This window comes from Myxocyprinus asiaticus, chromosome 23 (genome assembly GCF_019703515.2).
Source record: "Myxocyprinus asiaticus isolate MX2 ecotype Aquarium Trade chromosome 23, UBuf_Myxa_2, whole genome shotgun sequence".
Taxonomy (NCBI): domain Eukaryota; kingdom Metazoa; phylum Chordata; class Actinopteri; order Cypriniformes; family Catostomidae; genus Myxocyprinus; species Myxocyprinus asiaticus.
In genome coordinates, this window is record NC_059366.1 from 19711873 (window position 1) to 19732716 (window position 20844).

Consider the following 20844-nt stretch of genomic DNA (forward strand, 5'->3'; position numbering starts at 1 on the left):
ATTATAATAAAGAATGAGTGTTTCGAAACTTTTGTATATATATACAAAAGTTTCGAAACACTTATTCTTTATTATAATTTTTTTTTTTTTTACATTTTAGATATATATATATATATATATATATATATATATATATATATATATATATATATATATATATATAAATTATTATTATTATTATTATTATTATTATTATTTTATAGTCTTTGAACTTGCCACAATTCTTCAATGGATTTAAGGCCTTGGTATACTTCTGGAGAAGTTCCTTTTCATTCTTCATTCAGGGGTAAAAAGAAGTTCTAAACAGCCAAGCAATGGTATACTGTTTCCGATTATTCATACACCGGTCACACCGCTGTGGGAGGCGTTTAGAAGTATATTTAAATATGAGGACACTACATGTAAACCCTAATGTGTTAAACTAAAATGTGTAGTGTCTGCTCATTCTGAGTAGAATTAACATGAGGTCAGTAAAAGAAGCAGTTTTAATCACTCGATGATGATTTATATATTTCTATTAACATATAAAATAATCAGCCTGAAAATTATGTGACCATAGCAGGATTTTTGCAAAAAAAAAAAAAAAAAAAAAAGTGAGTGAAATGGTGTCATAATGATTTTAAAGGGATTTTTAAGGTGAATGTTAGATGGAGGTGTTAATGACCAATATAGTGTCCTAAAATCATATGACAGCTGAACAAAACAAGCATCCTTACCCAAACCAGCACCTTAAAGTGGTCATAAAATGCTTTTTTATAATTTAAGTATCTTCCCTGAGGTCCACTGGTAATGTTAGTAAAGTGTTTAGCACTAAAACAGTCATAGTTTAGTAATAAATGATCATTTTCCTCCCTGTTTCTGGCCCTCTGTCCAAAATACTTGTGACTATGTTTACATGTACACCAGCATTCTCGCGGGATATTGCGAGAAAGCAGCGTTCTTGTTTACATGCACTGTATAAGTGGCATTCTCTTTACTCTCGTACACATGCAGCTCGGTCAGTAAGCAGCTTCCTTCAGAGCAATGTAATTACATCACAACGCTTGTGTAAATAACAAACATGGCATCCGAGGAAGACTTCACTATTTTATTCTCTGTTGTTTTGCTTTATTTCCAGATATTCCAGAGTTGTTGTTGTGTTTGTTTCCTTATATTTCTATCACGACCTACAGCGGAACTGCGCTTCAATAGTGGAGTTTCTCTTTACGTAAAACTCCGGGATTCCCTCAATGTACAAGCGCATATAGGCGAACGTGAGGGACCGTCGATATTTTACAGTGGTGTTTATTAATGGGTATAGTTTACAGTGTATGTGCTTTTCCCACTGTACTCCAAAAAATGTTTTGTTGACTTGTTGTTGGGCTCCATCCTATAATGTTTGTTAGACGGTCTGTTCCATGCACATGCGCACTCTTCAAAAACCTGTTAGAACGCTGCGTATGTGTTTACATGGCCACATAATCAACTTTCTTTGGGAGAAACCTAGGTGTGTTAAACCGCTTCCTCTTAATCCCTTAAATGGCATAAAGAAATATGCGTTCTCGTTTACATGATGTTTCTGAATGCCGCTTTCTTCAAAAGAACCTGGAATAAAATTCTTTCTTTGCATATAAACTTGGTCAGTGTCTCCTTTATACTTCAATGTAAATGCCCACTGTTGTAATTGGTTAACATCATACAGCCCCTCAAATACACAGTCATATTTGAAACTTAGTTGGAAGAGAATGAATAAGCTCCACAACTTTGTAAAGCTAAATTTCAGGGTTTGCAAATAACACACATCCAACACATTGCATCTGAATATATTATACTGTTCACTCAAGCTCATCAGCACCATAAATATCAAACAGACATGACATATAAAATATTCATTAATTAAACTGTTTACTCATGTTTTTGCAGTCAAGTACAAGTGTTATTTACTGCACCATCCTTCAATAATAGTTCCTTTGCAAAGCTTGAATCGTATTATGTCTGGTTCACAAGCAATCCACGCACATACAGTTCTGCTCAAAAGTTTGCATACCCTTGGAGAATTGGTAATATATGTACCATTTTTAAAGAAAACCTGAGTGAGCAGGCAAAACACATTTCTTTTATTTCTTATGGGATTCATATTCAACTGTAGGTTATAACAGAATGGCACAATAATAATTTGGGCCATTTGGGTGATTTCTGTTACCATTATGATTTAAAAAGGAGCTGAACAACTATGTGATAATAAATGGCTGCATATGATCACTATCATTAAATAAAAGACAGTTCTTTTGCATGATCAGTCATATTTTCAAAATCAATGCCAAAATTTCACAATTTATGCCAAGGTATGCAAACTTTTGAGCACAACTTTACATAGTCCATAGCACGATAAATAGACACACACACATAGGTGCACTGAGGTGCAGATCACCAGAAATGTATCCAAACAGTCAAAAATGTCCAGCTAGTCCATGTTTACACCAACACCAACATACACCAATGATTAAAAATAGCACAGATGGGCACAAGAACAATATGTTGAGCAGTTTGTGTTCAGTACAGCAAGAGGCAGAGCAGCTGAATAATCTCCTCTTCCAAATTGCACCTTGACACCGTGTCTTTTAAAAGCGGCGCGATAAACATGACAATGGTAAAAGATGGCTGTCTAATGCATGTTATATTTCCAGATGCGTCCCATTTGGTGTTAAGAAATAGTTGGTCACACTAGGCCTATCTCTCTCCCACTCTGTTTACGATATGAACTAAATGCCAGTGGGTGGGGCCAAGGGTGAGATGACATATGTTCTGGGGCATGTAAATACAACTGAGCAATGTCTTGTGATGTCACAAACATACAGTTTTCAAAATAAGATGTTTCAGTAGGGTGGGAACTATAAATGCTCTTTTTAGACTGGGAAGGGAGTTTTGAGTTCTGAAATTTACAGTATGTTTTTATAGTACAGTTACCTCTTGTATGTCTAAATTTGATTTTCCACTTCATGACCCCTTTAACCTAACCGATAGTGTCCTAAAAGCATGTCGCCTCACTTCTATGACATTTTGGTCTTAAGTGTCAGCTTGCGTGCTTGGCTGGGCTCGAGCCTCTGTCTCCCGAGCTCAAAGCCCAACTCTCTATCAAGTGAGCTATCTCGCAAGCTAATCACTTTGGAATAAGTGTGTAAATGTAGGCAGGTCTGTACACTGCCAAACGCCAAACCACATACTGCCTGGATTACAAGTGCATGGCTGTGTAAACAGAAAGTGCGGGTGCTAGATTGGCCTGCCTGCAGTCCTGACCTGTCTCCAATTAAGAATGTGTGGCACAAAATAAAACAAACAATACGGCAACGAAGGCCTCGTACAATTGCGCAGCTAAAGACCTGCATAATGGATGAATGGGGGAAAATTCCGCTTGCTAAACTTAACAAACTTGTGTTGTCAGTGCCCAAACACTTAATAAGTGTTATTAAAAGAAATTATGATGTTACACAGTGGTAAACACTCGATTGTTTCAACTTTTTTGGAGAGTGTTGGAATCATATAATTTGAAGTGTATATATATATATATATATATATATATATATATACAAATTTAATTCTCAAGGTAAAGCATAAAAAAAATGTTGTTATAGTGCTTTCAATATAGCACAGGGTCAACAGAATTTACAAATCACTCCTTTTTTTATTAGCATTTTCTATACTGTCCCAATTTTTTTAAAGGCCTTTTCACACCGAAGGCAACGCGATTATGAGAGATGAATCGCCGACAGATGGCCCTTGCACATAGAAAGCAATGCGAACGACCGGCGTTAGCACATTCAAGCCTTTACAAAAAGGTGCTGCTAATCAACAATCAATTTGACCCCAGTAAGTTTTTTTTTTAAAGGGAATGCAAGGCAGTGATGCAGCAATATAATTTACATGTTAAGAGAACCCATATGAGAAAAACATGATTTATGTTTTTAAGGCATTTAATACAAATGAAACACACGTTGGCTGTGTCTCGTTTCGAAGTCTGCGTGCTAGGTAGATTGCGTCCTTTGAAGGCTGCAGTATACCGAGTGTCCTCCTTTAAACAAATCTCGTTTAAAGAGACGGCCTTCGTAGGACAAACGGAAATGGAACGTAACATGGTTGCTATGGCAGCACAGCACTGTTTAACAATCACAAGCGCTTTGAGTGAGATGGTAACAAATTCCCTTTAGAAGGGAATGTATGAAGTAAAATTTAGGAGAGTTATAAAGATGTAAAGAGAAAAGAAAATAGATTTTACAGGTGTACTTTTAGTCTAATACTTTATTTTAATTATATATTAATATAATAATACTAAGGCTGTGTCTCATTTGGAAGGCTGCATCCTCCGGAGGTCGCATTTGTCAGCTGCATACGTCATTGAGTCTGTCTCATTTCAGAAAAGCGAGTAGGACACGTCGAATGCGACCTTCTTTCACAGGAAATCGGAGGATGCATGAGGTGTATCCTTCGTGGGCACTCACAATCCACAATTCTTTGCTTCAACGGAAATGTCTAAAAAAAAATTACGCCAATTTGCCCATAAATATGATGTTCAAACGCAAGGAATGTTAATTCCCAAGTTGAAGTACCTCAGTAGATGGGTGCCGAGTTCCTTCTGTGTTTAATGCCGGTGGTCAAAACAGCTTTCTGTACTTTAGCGCCACCTGATGTGCTGGTTTTGGTAACTGCAGCAGCTCCTAAGATGTGATCCAAAGCTCATATTGGTCGGGCATTTCATTTTTTGCAAACTTTTCCTCTGCCAGATGGACATTTATTAAAATTACAAAATTAAATAAAACGTAAAATATTTAGGTCTTTTTTAAAAAAAAAATTTTGATGAAGTTTACTCAATTCAATTTGATGGAATTTTGTTATGAAATTGAAATGCGTCTTAAAGATTATTTTTTGAGTGTAGTCGTTTTAAACGCATACAATGTGTAAGTAAAATGAAGGGTGTATTGTATATCTACTGTAAAAGAATAGTCTCACTACTCAGTCAAAAAAAAAAAAAAAAAAAAAGCTTTTGTCAAAGTTTATGTTCATAATTAAAAGGGAGGCGCCATATCTATACTTTACTCTGCCAGGTCTTTTTTTGACCCAAACAGAAAAGTCGTTAAGATTTTTTTTCCAAAACAGAAGTGTTTAACATAGGTTAAGAATAGACATAATTTGTCAGCCAAACTATATTCATCTTTGTATGTGTGTATATGTAAATTGTATGTAATTTCATTAGCTTTACGCAGTCCTTTGGAGATTTTTTCTTTTTCTGTTCTGTTATTGTAGTTTGTATCACAAGCACGCCACCTGATAATTCCACAATTGTTCATCTCTGCTAGCGTGTGTGTTTTTACCTTTGATGTTTTGAATGCTGTCACACCACTGAAAATATTTGTTCATATCTTAAGGAAAAAAAAAAAAAAAAAGAGTGTTACATCTACAAATAGTTTTTTCGCTGTGTTGGTGGATTTATTTGTAAACAAGGAAAATAAATAGCCTACTGCTTTATCTCGAACCATTATCGTTGCAATGCATTCTAATCTTTCTACCATTCCTTGTTTCTCTCTTATTCTCTCAGCCTGTTTCATGACCAGTACAGAGCCAGTCTGGTTGATGCACTAAGAAGATTACTACGACCTGATGTAAGTGACTTCTGTGTATGAACTCTCAGTAATTAGTTGGCATGCAGTGATTGAGAGTGTAATGGAATGGCAGGATTAATATCATGTAATACTTTAATACTTATTATGTGCAACTTAGATTGGGTCATCTCATCTATTTTATGCCCTGCACTAATCACAAGACCCACAAGTCCTCTTTCATGGCCCTTTGATAAGACCCTGTACAGCAAATGAAAAACACTTCAAAGATAACAGCGGATTTGTATTTATCTTTAAGGTTTTTCATGTGTTGACTTTGATATTCAACATCTTTATGTTAAGTTGTGCTATGCTGTGTGTGTGTGTGTGCGTGTGTGTGTGACAGACAGACAGAGAGAGAGAGAGAGAGAGAGAGAGAGAGAGAGAGAGAAAGAAATAAAAAGAGAGTCTTATACATTTGTCTTCCTCTCTGATCTCATTCTCTCAATATCATTTTACTAACCTTCTAGCCTTTAAAGTTCACAAAAGAGCCTACAGTTTTTACAGAGGTTTTCATATTAACTTTATTATCCACTATTCAAAGTATGCTAGTTCTAACTGATTGTTAATTGTTAACACTTTTTATAAATATACAGATGCTCCCAGTCCTGTAATACTATAGCAGTCAAAACAATCACTCATTCAGTAAATAAAAATGTTTGGTTTTCATGACTGAGACAAGAATGGGGTAAAAAAAAAAAAAATTAATGTTTGTGACATGCACCATAGCAGAGGTTACCAAATGTTTAAGCAGATTTATAAAAACCAATTCATTTTCCTCCTAATGACTCTAATTTGTTATCATAAAATGGAAGTGGACCATCCGGCCAGCATACACAGCTGATTAACACATCTGTAAATGTTTGTGCTCATGTATGTGTGCACTTTCAATGTACATCCTGAGTAGAGCTTATGAAAAAATAAAAACATCTGTTGTACTGAGATGATCCTGTTGTTCTCATATTAGTTCTTGTTTATATCATTTGTATTTGGTGCCCATTTAATTAAGCAATAATGTAAACAGAAATATGAAATAATATTTAAAACCGCAGGATTTCAACGAAACTTTGAACCTTTGGGTAATCCTCTTAGCTTGCCTGGTTGGACTGGGCTTGTTGATCTATAAAGAGAGGGGATGCGCTTTCAGCCATTGATTGGATTATGTGAGCTTTAATCTTTTTGTTTATTATCTAATATAATACATGGGATAATCAAATAGAATGGAATGATGCAAACCGCCACGTACGGCAAGTGGGCTTTGAGACACAGCGGAGAGGAGATGGCAGGATGGAGAAAAGAAGACTACATCATCAGCCCTGTACTAAAAGCCTGCCAGAACCTACAACATTTTTTATTTAAAGGATTATGTCCACCTGCTAAAATATTTTTAATTTAGCCATTTACTCTTGTCATAGCATAAGGCCATCTGTAGCAGAAGGCATAAACATGTCAGCCCTCTCAAACTCAGAGCTTGAGTTTACAATATTCTAGCAGTCAGCCTACAAATGCATTACTTATTGTTGTGTCTGAGCATTCAACTGTGATAATAAGGTAAAGTGTTTTAACAGGAAAAATCACTGACTTCACCTGGAGGTCTTTTAATATTGTTATACAAGTGTAATGTTTGTTAAGCACTGCTGGTCTCTATTTACAAATACATGCTGTTTGCATAAAACAATGGCAGAATAGGGAATAAATATTAAATTATTTGTACACAATTATTTTTTTTATTATTTTTTTATTTTTTTAAGATTTACTCATTTCAGTTTCAAAGCAAAAAAAAAAATTTGATCAAATAAAATAAAATAAAAAAACTAAATATTATAAGTTTTATTAATTTAATTTAGTTAAATATTACACAATTCAATTTGATGGATTTTTGTTATGAAATTGAAATGCGTAAATCTTACAAATAGGCTAAAACATTTTGATTGTCAGGAAATGTAACATGCATTGTGTTTGGTTGTAGTTTAAAATTAAAATAATGTCATGAGAAATAATTTTGTTCTGACCCAAACAAATATAAATTGATTAATATAAAATTGTATATATATATATATATATATATATATATATAATGTAAATATAATTTTATATAAATATTTATTATTTATAATTTTGGAATAATATATAATATAATTTAATTAATTATAACTTATTTTGTATCATTTATAGATTTTGTGATCTGATATCATAAATTGATTAATTGTACACTATAATAGGAAACACTCTGAAAGTACAGTCTAAACTGTGTGTATTTGTGATTTGTTTCTTTAAGGCACAGCTCTAGTATTTGCTCCTACCAGGGGAGACACACTAGCAGAGTTCTGTAGACAGGCCGAGACAGCAGGCCTGTGTGTGTGTCGCTATGAAAATTATGACACATCTGTGGGACCTACATCTGAATGTGTGTATGTGAAAGTGAAAAACCAAAAGGCTTCAACTGTATGTTTGTGTAAATGTTTCAAAGTGTCAAAAAGTTAAGTTGCAAAACTAAGTATGCAGTTTAACTGCATTTGTCACCTCCTTTGTGCATGCACTATATTTGTATTTTGAATTTTTCATAGAAATTAATTCACAGAAATACACTGTGTGCCTGCTAAGTCAACAGGTACAGTAAGGGGGAGTCTGCATCTTAAGCTTTAAATGGACTCCTAAAACTCAAAAGCTGGATTTCTCAGAGACAAACTCTAAATGAGTGGACCAAGCTGCAACTCCTTTCCCTCTGTCTGAAAGCACAAATACCAATGTCAAGGCAGCAGTGGTGTCCAACTGGTTAACCGACAGCACAACCACGGCTGCCATTTTTGGTTACTGAGGAAACTGTGAGGACCCATTAGGCCCTACAGGCATGTCAGTGGCTGCCCTGCCTATGCCTGAGGAAAATGGGCCTAGCAGCGGGACTCTAGAGCCAAATGGTTGGAACATGATTTCTTAGGTGATGGACATAGCTGGGAAGAAAAATGTCAAGTGATCATTGTGGCCACCAAGGAAAGAGTGTTTGAATTAAGAGCCGTCAGTTGAGAGGGAAGAACGGAAGAGAGAGAGAGAAAGCCCTAGAATGAAAGAAAGGAATTTTTTTTCTTTTTTTTTTTTATTTCTCTTTAACCATGAAAAGGCTTAATGCAAGAACTAAAGTACAAAGTTTTTAAGCCCCTAGTTCTTACCCAGAGTAAAACAAAACACTTGGTTGGACAACGTCATAATGTCAGATCCATTTTCACAAAAGAAACACACAATAACCACTTACACCTTTGTTACTTACTTCATAAGAAAGAGTTCTCTCTAACATCTGTCTAATTAAACGTGCAGTAAGTGAGGGTGTGAATGCACACAGTCTACAGTGTTGGGAAAGTTAATCTGAAACTAGCTTCCCAAACTGCAAGCTACTCATTGCTAACTACAGTCAAGCTACTCTTTTGAAAAAAGTAGGAGTAAGATACACTACAAAGTTACTAAAGGTAGCTAACTACATTAAAGCTATTTCAAGAAGAAAATATTTTTTAAATATGTTGCAATCAGATGATATTATTTCATTCTGCAATCATAAGTTCTGAAGACCTGATAGTTATTTAAATAGGGTGACACTACACTATTAGGGTGACAACATTAAATTGAACATATACATTTATACTAAATATAAACTAATAACCCCAGTTTATATATTGAGTCAAAAATATAGTGATAAAGAGCAGTAATTAACTGAATATTTTGCTTTCAAAAAGAAGCCAATTAACTTTTGGCAAAGCCCCTTTTAAAGGGATAGTTCACCCAAAAATGAAAATTCCCTCATGCCATCCCAGATGTATATGACTTTTTTTCTTCTGCAGAACACAAATTATGATTTTTGAAGAATATTTCAGCTCTGTAGGTACATCGAGGCATCATACAAGTAATCCATAAGACTCCAGTGGTTTATCCATGTCTTCAGAAGTGAAATGATAGGTTTGGGTGAGAAACAGGTCAATATTGCAATCATTTTTTGCTAGAGATTCTTCTCCCTGCCCAGTAGGGGCGATATGCATGCACAATGTGAATTACCAAAAACACAAGAAGAAGAATGTGAAAGTTAAAGTGGAGATTGACTGAGCAGGGAGGAAAAATTATAGAAAAAAAAAAAAAAGACTTAAATATTGATCTGTTTCTCACCCACACTTATCATGTTGTTTCTGAAGACATTGATTTAACCAGTGGAGTCATATGGATTACTTTTATGCTGACTTGTGTGATTTTTGGAGCTTCAAAATTGTGGCTCCCATTCACTTGCATTGTATGGACCAAAAGATCTGAGAAATTCTTCTAAAAATCTTAATTTGAGTTCAGCAGATGAAAGAAAGTCATACACATCTGGGATGGCATGAGGGTGAGTAAATGATAAGAGAATTTCCATTTTTGGGTGAACTATTCCTTTAAGGCTCTGCAGGGGCTCAAGTGAATTAGTAAATCATTTAAATGAACAAGGGCATTTAAATGAACCATCTGAAAGAAACATCTAATTAAAATAAATTGGTGTTCCCCATGCTAAATATAAGTGAATCATTTATTTTAACCAGTTCAGTTACAAGAACTGTCAGAAATAACCGATTCACTGGAATGATTTGGATTTCTCAGTGCTACATATGAGGACGGTTTAGTTGAGTGTGTTTGATTCATCCCTCTGCTTCACTGCTGTGTGTGCAACACAATGTGACAGATGTAATGTTTTTGTGATTGTACTGCGCTTCTCTTTGGGAAATGTAGCTCCGTACTGGAAAAGCTACACTACGGTGAAAATAGCTGAGCTACTGTCACACTATTGAAAAATTTAGTTAAGTTAGTTGCGTGACTACTTTTAGTTAGTTAATCCCCAACACTGGACATATATCACTGAAACTGAGTGTCTTGAGATATCACACCTGTCTCTGTGATAGCCCTAGGCTCAGCCAAAAAGAGTCAACAAAAGAGTATTATAACGTTTTGCATGTTTGTTGACTTTAGGTTGGCTGACATGTTTTCAGAGCGCAAGGATTTGGGGAAAGTACGGGGGCTGTCAGTTGTCAAAATGGCTGGCTTGAAATCTCTCACAGCATCTAATTTGAATTATATTTCAGTCAAAATTATTTGTCAGTCAGAACTGTGCCACACGTGCCCAGTTGCACTTTCACACTCGCACACAACTAGTTAATGCAGTCACCTTGTCACTGTGTTGCACTGATGCACCTGAAGTCTAGCAGGATCATTCTGTGCCAGACCGCCTACTGTGTTTCTGTGTGGATAATGACAAGAGCAGTGAGGGGCCAAGATTGCTGAGTCAAGAGCCATACTGTTCACACCTGTGTGTGTGTGTGTGTGTGTACGTCTGTTCTGTTGGTTTGCCGTCAGGTCATGCAGCTGAGTGTGTGATATAAGGGGCAAACTGAAGTGCCCTCATCATATCTCAAAGTGATTAATTCCTCTTTCTTATCTTCTGATGAACACCCTGCACCCTGTGAGTGTTTGTGCGTGTGTGTCTGTGTGGTTTGTGTGAAAACATACAGACCAAATTGCACAACGAGCACACGAGACAATAGATCACATGCCCCACCTCCTTTAGAATACCAAATCACAGTCTTCGATTCTAATACAGTCTGCGGGCCCCTCCCTTACACCCCCGTATGCACTTACACAAACGATCGTCTGTCGCTCCTTTCCTCCGCCAGCCTCTGATGTCTTAGAGATTGAAGTGTTTCCTTTAAGACCCTAAATCTCCTCCTCCCTGCATGTGCAGGGGGAAAGGCTGGACATGGATGGGGCTCTCAGCGGTGTTGGGATGTGGCGAGGGGGCTGTGTGTTATCCGCTTATCCCCACTGTTCTGGAATAGAGCACCAGCAGCTGGAGGAGCTGCAAGCCGCCTGATAATGCAGCTATTTTCTGCTCGCCCATCTTAATCTTGTTACTCAAATGGTTGTGAAGAGAGTCATGAATTTTAATTCTGACATCCCCCATCTACACCCACTGCAACACCCTCATGTGCACACATATACAAACACATATTAACTCGTTTGCTCTACATCCACCCCAACTTCCGGCTGCCCATCTGCCTGCTTTCCTCAATATCACTCATTTAAAGTAATATTTCACTCAAATATGAAAGTTCTGTTGTCATTTACTCAGCCTCGTTACCTTTGTCATTCCAAATCTGTATGACTTTCTTTCTTCCATGGAACACAAAAGGAGAATTTTTTAAGAATGTCTTGGCCAATTTCTTTTCCATATAATGAAATTTACTGAGGACTGGAGCTTTCAAGTTCCAAAATGATTAAAAAGCACCATATAATTAGTCCATACTGTATGACTTACAGTGAGATAGTTTTACGACATATAATAGCTTTGTGTGAGGAACGGACTGAATTGTAGTCCAATTTACATGTATACGTGCTGGACGAAGCCCAGCTACAATCGCATAATCTAGTTCTGTTAGTCCGATTTCACAAAAAAATAAAAATAAAAATGGACAGGTTTATGGCATTTTAAAAAGATGAATCATTGTTTTAGTCTGAATTAAATCAAACATTTAAAGTGCATGTAAACATGAGTTTGAGAACTCGAGTGCCGGATCAGTCTGATTATTAAAATTTTTACAGACTGCTTTTGTGAATTGCTTCAACTAACTCATTGAAGATCTGATAAAAAAAAATAAAAAAAATCAGTCGTCGCTACTGCTCTAATGTACTCTCCTATAGGAGAGCTAGGGCAGATGGCAAGATTGTTAAGTAGCAGCTTCAATTTTGGTCTTTTCCTTACACAAAGCTATGATATTGCTTCTGAAGACTTTTGTATTTAAAGTCTAATGAAATTTTTATGATTTTTTTAATTTTATTTTTTTAATTTTATTTTTTGTTTTGGAGCTTGATAACCCTAGCCCTCATTCGCTTTCAATATATGGAAAAGGTGGGCAGTATATTCTATAAAAATAATACCTTTGTGTTCAACGGAAGAAAGAAAGTCATACCGGGTTGGAATCACATGACGATGCTAAAACAATGACAGAATTTTTTAGTTTTTTTTGGTGAACTAATCCAATTACACCCAAATACAGCATATCAAGATTTGCTCATAACACATTTAACATCTGAATATTTCCATTTCTGGAGCCTGAAGTGCGAGCGCCCAGACGTTCAGTTCTTCCTTTACATTCTAAGGATCGACTCTATCACTCACCCTCAAAAAGGCTGCAAGAGAACAGGAGAGGGAGGGAAAAGCAGCAATAAAATAAATTACTTGCATCTTGGCAGCCACGCGATTAAAAAGTAGGAGCCGATTTATCCAGCCACCATGAAGCTGATTAGCAGGCTGTGATCAGGAGGAACAGCTTTGCTTGTTAAACTTTTCACCTTTGCAAGCTCACTGGCTTTTTCCCCTTCCTCACTCTCTCCATCTAAGCTTCTTTGCTATATCATTCTCTAACACTTTTATTGCTCTCTCCCTCTCTTGGTCTCTCCTTCTGTACTCACTCAGTCACTCACTCTGTCCCTAACTCCTCTCTTCCATATACACACACTCTCGCTCTCTCCTGTCTGGGTTGATGTGAGATTTGAATGAGAATGTTTCGGCTCTCGCATTGGGCTCAGTGTTGGTCAGCTGGCCGCCCCGATTACAGAGGGGTCAGGGGTTCAAACATTGGCTGCTGGGTCGAGGGGTGGAGAGAGAGATAACACACATCAAGGGCAAGAGAGCGGCCTTTAATCTGTTTTTATTTTATCTCAAGCCACAGAGAGGATGGGGTGAAAGACAGAAAGAGAGAGAGAATGTGTGTATGTGTGCATCTTAATGATGTTTATATAGATTTTAAATGGACTGGAAATGGATTATTCTCTTTTTTTGTAGCCATTGTGTCACTGAGTTGGAGTAGATACATCAGAACTCAATGATGCATAATTTTCCTTTTGGAATTCTACCTGGAAAGGCTTTTCAACTGCACACTACCTGGCTGGAAATTCAGAATTCTGGGAGTCAGGGGCGTAACTAGAGGGAGGGCAGGGTGGGCAGCCGCCCTAGGGCCCGGGGTGAGAGGGGGCCTGCAACGGTCCGAGGGGTGATGAAAAACAACCAAGGCCCCCCAGGAGGGGGCCCGACAGTTTCTTTGCACTGGGGCCTGCAAGATTCAAGTTACGCCACTGCTGGGAGTGATATAACTTAATAGTCGCTTTCACACATACAGCTAGTGCAATTTTCAGTTTAGAGGTGTGAACATAAACCATTCGAAAACACTGTTCAAATTTCCCTAAATAAGAAGTTGTAACATTACCTGAAAAGTACAGTTTTGATGCTATGTGTGAACAGAGTCGTAAGATTAACGGGTTGAGCATGTACTGTACATTGTCTAACATGCTGACGTAAAACGGAGATGATTCAATTTCTCTGGATTAAATAAATGTCATCGAATTGGACAGATAGTGAAATTAATCCATTTAGTCTGAGGTTATAAAAATATTTTATATTTTAGATATTATAGATATTCCCTTTAATACAATGGTTCTCAACTGGTGGGTCACAGATCTGTTCTGACAGAGATGTGGACAGCAGGAAAAAGCCATTCTGAACACAAATAATAAAAATGCAACTAACCATATAATCATGCATTATTAGGATGGCAAACTAAATAGGCTTATTTACTTTTAAAAGAGAGGAGAAAACACTTCCCTTTTGTTTTGTTGTTGACGTGAAAGGCTGTGCGTCCAATCAAACTCTACTGTCTCTTGGTAGAAGCTTGCCAAATGAAGTAGATGCCAATGTGAAAAGGTTGCATGACATGCCCTTATCCTCAAAAACCATGATCAAACCTATGTAAGGCACAATGATTACATTAAATAAAGGTACTAGGTTTGGTACTATGTTAGGTCGCCACATGATGTCCAATGTAACATCTGGGTTGTGCAAAACCAATTGAAAACTACTGGTCTAATGTTTAGTGCACATGCGTCAGACACGCTGAACTGTGGTACCCAAAATATTTCTTGTCCCCTCTCTACTGTCTCTGTTAATGAAAAGACCCCTAAAAATATGGTGGTACTGATTTTAAGTATTATTGATTAGAAATTTGAATTGATCAGGCAGAACATTGAAATACTGTATTTCTGTAAACACACACAAGTGCAGAATCTTCTCATTTAAATTTATGTTTTTTTAAGTCCTACACTTCACCTCTTGTCCAGCACATTTTAGTCGCTTTGAAAAGTATAACCATGTCAGCTGTGGTTGCTGTTTGGATGGGGCTTATTTTCATAAACAACTTGCACGTTTTCCCCTTAGTCTTGGCGGAGTGTGTGGGACTTCGGGCGAGCTGATTGGCTGGGACAGGTCTGAGCTTCAGGGCAGAACAGACTGGCAGTGCACTGAGTGTACTGCCACAACTCTAGAGCTCAGAGAGTGGCAGAAAAGCGGACCCACAGGCCATATTGTACAGCAAGACTGTGTGACATTCTCTCTGCTGACACCGCTTCTCTAAGTGAGCCATTATGAAGCAGTTAGTAGGATTCTTGCTGCTTGTCTTTGTTTGTTAGAGGGGGAACTTGCAGTGAATATCTGAATAGTAAAAGGCATATACAAGGAACAATTTTTTTTAATTATTTATTTATTTTTTTGTTTTAATGCAACAGGGCAGAAATATAATATTGTACTGGTAAGGCCTGTTTCACACATCCTGCATCTGTGCCCATATGAATGGATTATAGCATTCACACTGCCCGCATGACAGAATGGTGCTGCACTACAGGTGCAGCAGTGCCTCGCAATCTGTGTTCGGCAGAAAACATGATCAAAATTCACTATACATCTTATTATCAACACAGAATATTATTGAGCAACATGATACAATGGAGCCGCTGACTTTGAAAAAATAGTCTGTCAGACCTGATGCAAGTTACACATGCAGGGACAGGCATTTAAACAGCACTTTCTGTTTAGTTAATCCGATTGAATCCAAATGATTGAAGGAATGTTCCAGGTTCAATACAAGTTATACTAAATCAACAGCATATGTGGCATATTGTTTATTTCAACAAAAAAGGTGTCAACTCATACTTTATAAAAAAAAAAAAAGAAGAAGAAAAAAAAAAGAAAAGGAAAAATCACGGTAACAGTAAGGCACTTAAAATGGAAGTAAATGGGCCCAGTCCATAAATGTTAAAATACAAATTGTTTCAAAAGTATAGCCACAAAACATAAGCATTATTTGTGGTAGCATGATTTTTGAATGATAAAATCACGTATTAACCTTATCTGTGTAAAGTAATATCCTATATAACAACTACTTTGCTATGACTATGTAGTGCCGGTAAACCCTGTAATCAATTTTATCGCAACAGAATCATGTTAACATGTATAATGCTTACATCTTGTAGCTACACTTTTTATTTTAACGTTTATGGACTTGCCCCATTTACTTCCATTGTAGCAAGTTCCTTATTTTAACTGTGATTTTTTTAAATCGAGAGATGATTTGAAATGATTGCCTGTAGTCATAATATCAATATTATGATACAAATGCTGTCCATTGAGCATAGCTTGTATTGAACCCAGAACATTTCTTTAAGCAGTTAATATTATGAACCCAAAAATAAAAATTCTATCAATATTTACTCACTTATACGTCGCTCCTAATCAGTGTTGGGTAAGTTACTTTCATAAAAGTAATCCACTACTGATTACTGATTACTTCTCTAAAATTTGTAATCCGATTAGTTTCTGATTGCTTCATGGGGAGAGTAATCAGGTTACTAATTACTTTACTTTGAAGTTACTTTCTAAAACCAATCAAACCTGCGAAAATTACAAACATGACACTAATAGCTCTTTTAGTACTTTAATATTGGCTGAAAACAATAACAAAATTACAGCAACATGACAAAAACAGAAACTTGGCTAAAGAGATCCAGTGTATTTCTAAAAATGCAACTTAACTTTCTTATCTCAAATATGCTGTAGTAGTATCTTCAGGTGTGTATGTGTGTATGTGTGTGTGTGTGTGTGTGTGTGTGTGTGTGTCCACTATCTACAACCTTCTTAGCTGTGTGTGTACATTATGCTTGTTTACCTGTATTTGTGTTGGTGTGAAAGACTACTAATGGACTGAAAACATTTCTGAAAACACATTTGAAAACAGCTTTGATAGTAAAACCATTGTGTATTTGAATGCTTGTTGTTTCTTTCAGGTTTGCTTGTGTGTTGCATCATGCTTGTGTATGTGCATGTACAGTATGTCTATTTGTGTGTGTACATGTGCAGCATGTGTGTGTTTACACAACTTTAGAGTGAGTGGATTATTTCTACCTCCTTGCTTGTGCTCGGTCGAATTGAGTATCCTTTATCACTTGTGCATCTGTAACGCTATTGCGTTGTGTTTGTGTTTTATTGTGTACAGTACATAAAGAACATAAAAGAGCCGTTTGCTTAGCTATGTCTTTTTCAAGACGCCGTTTCGCAAATGTTTCCACCTTGTGAGCACTGTTTTCCATATACACCCAAAGCCGATCCCCTCTCCTCCTGTGGCAGCTGCATAGGGACACACGATGGAGGCACGTGAGGATGGGGTAGAGCGCGGAGATTTGAGGAGGATTTGTCACCGACCCAGCCTTGCGTGCCTCTCTCCTACAGCCAGGGCTGGGAGCACGCTGACACATCACTCACTGAGATTGATTGTGAATGCATGGAAACTTGAAACACTTCACTCTCATTTTCAATTTGAATAAACAACTACACTCCGCTGCATAACACCGCTCACTCATCTGCCATCACCTCAATATGTGTCCTCTATGCCATGGTGGTTTGTTAGAGTGCATGCTCATGACACAGCAACACACATAAAATACTAACATAGGAACGTAATACTAAAATGCATTCTACTTAATACTATTGTCTTAGCAATAAATGTGTAATACAAGTAGCGTAACCTTATTCATGTCTGTAACTGTAATCAGATTACTTAATTTAAAAAGGAACGTAAAATGTAATTGGATTACATTAACACACTACTTTGTAATGTGTTACACCCAACAGTGCACATAATAATGCATATTACTTTTTGTGAATTTTTAAAAAGTCTTCACATGGATTATTTGCCATATAATGGTAGTGAATGGGGACTATGATCTGTTATTCTCGAAAAAGGACAAAAAAACCAAAAACAAACAAATAGTAAAAGTAATCACTCATACACAATATTCCAAGTCTACTGAAGCCTTTTGGTCACTTTGTGTGCTTAACAGAACAAAATTTAAGTCAATAGTAATTTTTAAGACAAATCATAAATAAACTATGCAAATCAATTATGGCATCTATGTCAATAACATCAACCATCATTGGTTCACATAGCGTTTCATGACCATTTTTCAGCACTTTATTGATGATCATCATTATTCAAGGAAAGAAAAAATCAGTGTAGTAACCCGGAAATGACTTAAATTTATGTATAGAGCTGCAGCTCTGTTATGCAGCAGAAACATTATCATGTGAAAGCACAACTCAAGCCTGTTGTTGAAGTTGTTCTCACACGTCACAGACACAGGATGTTTGAAGCAGGCCTAATGTGTCAGTATTAGATGAGAAAAAGTCATGAAAATGTCATTGTTTTTCAGATGCAGAGAGAGGGCAAGGAGGTGTATGATGGAAACATCCACTATCCTGTCCTCCTCACTCTCACCCATGGGTTTAGTCCAGCCCTGATCCGAGCTGAGCAAAGTCATCTCTTGCCAGGCTGCCTTCCTGTACCGTCCACCAGGCTTTACCACTGTGTCCCTGTATGGCAGGACTTATGTGGGCCCTCCTCAATTCTGATCAATTCAATGATTGTGTGTGCTTTGAAACAGAGTGTGTAGGTGCATGTTTGAGTTGCCGTCTGTGTGCTTCACCTGTTTACTGTGCAATACAAGTGTGAAATGTGCTAAACAGTGGAGAACACATCCCTCACTCTCATCCAGTAATGCAAACACTGTGGATGGGAAGTTCAGATATGAAATCATTCGATACCCCTGTGAGGATGCATGATATCAGAGAATGGTGTTTCTGGGAAGAACATTGTGAGATCATTAAAAGGATAGTTCATCCAAAAATGTAAATTCTGTCATCATTTACTCATCCTGATGTTGTTTGACCCATTTGACTTTCTTTTTTCCTTGGAACCCAAAAGGAGATGTTAAGTGGCCTCAGTCACCATTCACTTTCATTGTATGGGGGAAAGAAATTGCAATGACTGGTGAATGGTAACTGAACATACTGCCTAAAGTCTCGTTTTGTGTTCCATGGAAGAAAGTAAGTCAAAAGGGTTTGGAATGGCATGAGGGTGAGTAAATTATGACATAATTTTCATCTTTGGCTGAACTATTCCTTAAAGTTAATACATTTTGACTCTGGATGATGATACAGCTAATCAGGTTCACCTGACAATCTATGCCTCTTCACAGAGACATAAATGAGACTGTAGAGTTGTTTCGATTCATGAGATTTCTTGTCATACGACACCAGCTACTGATTCTGTATCTACACTCAAAGGTTTGTTGTAACACTAAAGGTCATGAGGGGCTGAGATATGGATGTTGCTGCATTGAATGTTATTTGCTTCACTGTGAAATGCTCTTACTTCTTATTTTAGTATTGACAAGATTTGATAAACTAGAACAGACTAAGATGGAATTTCTTCATCACACGACCAACAGTAAGACAGGAAGTCAGCACTGTTCTCCCCTGTCTTGAGCCTGCAATGTTTAGAGAGCAAAGGAAAAGTTCACCCAAAATGATATACACACCCTCATGTCTTTCCAAATCTGTAAGACTTTTTCAGTGTTATTATTTAGCAAGATGTCCAAGCTTGTTCTTGCTCTTTTCCAAACAATGAATGTGAATGGTATCCACAGCTGTTAAACCAGATTTTCAAGGCCGATTTTTTTTGTGAATAGTGACTTAAATGACAAGTTATTGTATGGCTTCAGGATCATTTTCAGAATATAGTTCCATGACAAATGGAGTTCTTTTATGATACTTATATGGTGCTTTTTTTTTTTTTTTTTTTCACAGAAGAAAAGTCATACAAGTTTGCTGTACCTTTAAGTAAATTTAATTAAAGTATGAAATTAATTTAAAACAATATTCTTTCTATTACTTTGCATATGATTTTCTAATTGGAGTAGATCAATGAACATAATTTAATCAAATGCCTAACTATTACACTCTGATATTGTATACACTACCGGTCAAAAGTTTTGAAACACTTACTCATTCTTTATTATATATATATATATATATATATATATATATATATATATATATATATATATATATATATATATATATATATATATATATATTCATAGGAAGTCAGCCTATGAATGGCTTACTGTATAGTTGTTTCTGCATATTAAACTTGGATAGGACAAACTCTTTTAGCAAAAATATGTCACCTTTAAAGGCTGGTTTGACATAGTTCAACTGCCACCCCATAAACATACAAAAGTTTTGAAACACTCATTCTTTATTATAATTTTTTCACATTTTAGAATTATAGTAAAGCCATCAAAACTATTGAATAACATAAATGGAACTATGGGAATTATGTTGTGACTAAACAAAATCCAAAATAAATCAAAACTGTGTTATATTTTAGCATCTTCATAGTAGTCACCCTCTGCCTAGAATTTGCAGACATGTACTCTTGACATTTTCTCATCTGGGATGCTTTTTAAACAGTATTGAAGGAGTTCCCATCTATGTTGGGCACTTATTGGCTGCTTTTCTTTTTTATTTGGTCCAAGATTTTTTTTATTTTTATTTTTTATTTTTTTTTATTACATTTTAGTTTTGTAATGAAATAAATTAATATGGTGTCACAATTATATTTTTGTCTACAAAATTAATTTCAAACATTTAAGCATACGCCTTCAGATCAAAATATTTTTAAGATCATGAGAAACATTTCAGTCAAGTGTTTCAAAACGTTTGACCGGCAGTGTACATTTATACAAATAACTGTGATTTTATATATTTTCTTCTTCTTCTTCTTCTTCTTTGTTTTTGTTTTTTTTCCCCTTTTGACCCAGAGTTGTCCTAAACTCTAAACCACTTTTATTATTGTTCTCTCCTGGTATTGAGCTGGGGATGCCTCATTCAGAGCTCTTTGGTTTCACTGTGAATTGTTCAGGGCTGTGTGCTTCTGCACTGTGATTACATTTGTACAGAACACAGATGAGTCCAAAGTGATTGTTT

The 20844-nt window shown here is 36.4% G+C and overlaps 1 pseudogene; it reads left to right on the top strand.

Moving 5' to 3' along the window:
- Nucleotides 1-19719, top strand: part of LOC127413665 (calmodulin-lysine N-methyltransferase-like) — a 168512-nt pseudogene extending 148793 nt beyond the window's left edge.
- Nucleotides 19720-20844: the final 1125 nt, after the last annotated feature.